Here is a 4,599-nt window from a genome sequence, read left to right on the forward strand (position 1 = left end):
GGGTCTGCTGGCTTCACCGTGTCAGTCACAAGCCATGTGGAAGCCAATGGCAGATCCACATGGCCCCACCACAGATGTTTTATCACACACCTGCACACCACTGCTCTAGGCCCACTAATCCGCAGGCTCCAACTTACTGGCATCTCTGTTCTACACCATTTTCATGAAACCCAGTCAATCAAGGCACTGTCTGGTACACTCATGATCAGCAACAGGACATCCAAAGGTTCTCCAGTGCCACACCTGGTCATGGGAATTTCAAAAATTTCATGGTATTTATCAAGCCATTTTTCAAGGATGAACTTGGAGGCACTGTGGGTTTCTATTCATTCAGGAACCACTAAATGGTGAGGAATCTCATTTCAATGAAAGCTCTGGAGAAACACTCAGAGGCAAGGCTTCCCAAGAGTGGCCAAAAGGTCACATCAAGCCAGGCCCATTGAGGTCTACAACGTGAGGTCCATGTGTGTTTTGACTCTCAATTATGGCTGCCAGGTCTTTAAGAATAAAATCATGTGATATCCTGGCTGAGATTCCCAGTGCTCTGTGGAAAGCCACCCTGGGCCTAGATCTCAGTTTCCAAGGGCAACTCTCATGCGTGGCCTCCTAAAATCCCAACACAATTCATGGCAATTCTTCTCTGAGTTCAGTTCCAGAACTCAGTCTCTGAGGGGAATCACGCCAGAGTTCAAGACCAGGTGGACCAAGTCATCCCTTCCAACCGCCACAGAAATGACCACAATTCAAACCAAAACACTGCCACATGGCCCTCATCTTCTTCCATATAGGCACTCATCATAACCTCTTGCTGGAGGTTTCCATGAGGGGGCAGCCCAAGACAGCGTCTAGAATAAGCTCCCTTGCCCCTCATTTGCCTAATGTCTGGGTGGCCTGGACACTCTTCCTGTGACCCAGGATTGATCAAATAGGCCTGCCATTAATACTGCTCTGCTTCTCCAATTTGAGGCCTACTGACTTTCGGGTATAGATTCTTTGTGTGAATTGGAGACATGAGAAAACCCAAGAACCTATGGGCTAGCCTCTGCAGGGCTTTGAAGAACTCATTTGACCCAAAGGATCCCTATTCTCACTTGATGGAGGTCAGGAACTTTCCAGAGGAAAGCGAGAGACTTCATCCACAATGACTGCTCTTTTTGCCATTTTGGCTTTGGATGCACACATGGGATCTTTCTTTAATCCATCAGGTGCTGAGACTCTAAGCCACAGCCTCACACAGGGCCAAGAGGCTGATTCACACACATCCCTTTGCACAGGAATTAAGCCAAAAGCCACAGGTGATGCCCCTTCATTTCCATTTGAAAACTGTTTACTTCAGGCTTCACAAAGGGGTGGCCTGAGGCAAAGACCTTCCTGACACTCAGGGCAACAGAACAATAGGTAAGCAAAAGGCCCAAAGCAGGGTTTCTCCACTGACACTTTACTGGTCACACTGATATCTGAGTTTTCTGAGATGCTTGCCATTCCCTTCAGTTATCCAGTGCATGGCCATGTCATAGAGCTGGGAGGTGGTACATATCTTGGACACAAAACCATGAGCCTATTCTGGAGAGTGGCCAGAATTCAGGAAGAAAACAGGAACTTAGCAAGATAGTAGGTGTTGCCCATAGATAAGGCAAGCCCCAGTCCATTCATAAATTGGAAAGGATGAATGCTGGAAAGTTTTCTACTAGACAGGATGCATCCATTGATTCATTCTCTTTTCCAATGTCTACAACCAGGGATACCGTGGGATACACAGACATAGAAACACTCGCCTTGTCCAACGACTTACTAGAAACAGTCCACTCCAAACCAAACAAACTGCCTTTCCTACCTATTCTCAGAACATGAGACAAAACCATAAACTCACACCCACACCCACTAAGGCACCTCCTTCCCCCAAGTAGGTCTGTGACTATCCGGAGTGTCTTCTGACTGGTGGGCCATACAATGTTCCCCTAAATGGCCCGTCCTCTCTCAGATCTGGCCTCCTTGGCCTACTCAATGAAGTTGTCAGGAGCCACCCGTGAGCCACTCACTACCTGCTTTCTCGGAAAAGTGCCCTCTTCAGAGTTTTCCTGGCATTTGGTCATCCTCACATCAGTAGGTACCAAGAAAGACTGACTCTGTCCTTGGTAAATGCAAACAAGTGAGCCCACTGGGACTGGGACTGAAACTGGCTCTGGGTGCCTGGCTTCCTTGTTGCCAAGTTCAGAGAGTTCCATCACAAAAGAAGTGAGGTGAGGTCACTTCCTTCAGGAACTGAATGAGGTCACTGCCTTAGCAACCAAGTTGTCCTAACAGTTGCTTCCAAGGGTCCTATGAGATGGAGGCTGCCCCTGCTTCCTGTGACACTTTCACAAGTTAGAATGGTATATCCTCCATAGGCACCCAGGAACAGCTTTCCACACAGGCCTGGTTTGGTCCATCTTGTCTACATTAAGAAGAGTGCGGCTCATTCAGACACAACCCTTCATCCTGACCAGGTTGTTTGCCATGGAAGATGACTTTTGCTCTCTCATGTCCTTCAGAGCTGCCTACATCTTCTCCAGGCATCATTTCTGCATGGACCTTTGAGTTCTCAGCACGTGGAAGATCCCCTACATTCCTCTATTGTAAGACCAACTCTGTCCCTGCTCTTCTGTAAAGTTGGATTGAGGGAACAGTGTATGGTTAGGGGTAAGAACATGTTGGATTTGGGTTAGGAATCATTCTACTGGATGAAGAATGGTATTGGGAACCTGCGATATTTATAATAATATATAGGTGAAGTATATGTATGAAAACAGAAATCTAAGTAAGCTTTGAAGCCCAGAAGGGCATTGGGCCCTTGACTGGGATACTTAGCTTGGAATTACATTCTGCACAGCTGTCTCAGATAAATTGATATACAATGGCATAAGACCTTGTACCTTGGATGATTGAATGTGGAAGAGAACATCCAGTCAAAAAGGGATAGTAGGTAGGATTAGGAAGAGAGTCAGTAGGTTTAGGAAGAAGAGTGAGTATAACATTTGGACCAAAAGTTCTTTAGCAGTAGGGTGTCAGTTAGAGAGTAGATGTAAATGTCAGCACATGTGAAGAGTCAGTCACAATAATGAATATGGGAAATTATGTAGGAAAGCAGATATCAATAGAGACATTGGGAAATCAGTCAAAGTATAAAGTGAGTGATAGGATTAGATATTTTCAACAGGGTTGAGTTTGAATATGTAATCTTAGGACGAAGCAACTGTGTAGTCACCGATAGGATTGACATTTGAGAGCATCAGGCATCTGGACAAGGATGTTTTTAGTAATACATGCTCACTTTCCATTTAGACTTTGGTACAATCATAAGTGTGAACTTTGCATTATGTGTCCAGAATATCACTGTGATAAAATGTATATGTAGATCAGGTGACATGAGTATTTCTTCCACCGTTTCTGGGAGCAATATCTTGAAGACGTATTGATTAGTATTTGGGGGCACCAATAGGTGTACCCTGTGTCTATGAATATAGAGATAATGCATGAATAGACCATACTGTGAATAAATAATAGAACTGGTTCCGATTTACATAATGGATTGAACTGATACCTGAAAATATATAGGAAATCTAATATTGATACACAATCATTCATTCCAACCAGTTATATATCTAATGATTATATTAGGGTTATGGTTTACCATGAAGGCTGTGTGAGATTTGCTTGAAAAGTGATTATGGAAATCAAAAATAATGTGTTTGGAAAGAAGTCTCATGAAAAGACCAGTCCAGAAATATACAGGAGTACATGTGTTCTGAAGCAGGAAGTGATTGAAAGTGAACCAAATGCCTGGAAATTTGTGAAAATTGTGGATGAAATATATATCTTATGATGTGCATCAACTGAAGAAATAGTGATGTACCAGTGTCGAAAAAAAAGAAACGTCAAAATACACATCATGTATCATAGGAATCTGCTTGCATTGATGCGAAACTCGGTCAGTTACAGTAGAAATATTAGGATTTCTAAGCACCATTCACTAGGAAACAAATGTGTATTTCAGGTGGATGAATATTTCTGAGAATAATCTTTTGAAAAGATGATTATAAATCCACCTACATGAACATGAATGAATTTAGGGAGTGTATAATAAGACACATATATTTCATACTTTGAAAAATCTGGAGAGAGTGTGTGTGTGTGTGTGTGTGTGTGTGTGTATATGTATATGTATATATATATATATATATATATATATATATATATATATATATATATACATTCAAACATACAAACACACAGAGACTTTAAAAAGTAGAAATATATATGCCAATCAAAATTCATCATGAAATATACATCATCCACAGATCCAAAAATATTTAATTTACTGAACATGGATTTATGTATCATGTTGTTCAAGTAGAAAGCTCACCCATAGGTTGAATTTTCAGTTCCAACAGCATTTAGGAGGAGTGATCTCTTCTCACAATTTGTATCTGCCATGTCAGCCACCTCACAAGAATGTACATGGGATACCAGGTAGGATTCTATATGTGCACGTAAATATACGTGTGCTGAACAGTCTACAGAGAAAGGGAGACAGGAATTCACATATTGGTTAACTTTACA

The sequence above is a fragment of the Urocitellus parryii genome, assembly GCF_045843805.1.
Source record: "Urocitellus parryii isolate mUroPar1 chromosome 9 unlocalized genomic scaffold, mUroPar1.hap1 SUPER_9_unloc_5, whole genome shotgun sequence".
NCBI classification, from domain to species: domain Eukaryota; kingdom Metazoa; phylum Chordata; class Mammalia; order Rodentia; family Sciuridae; genus Urocitellus; species Urocitellus parryii.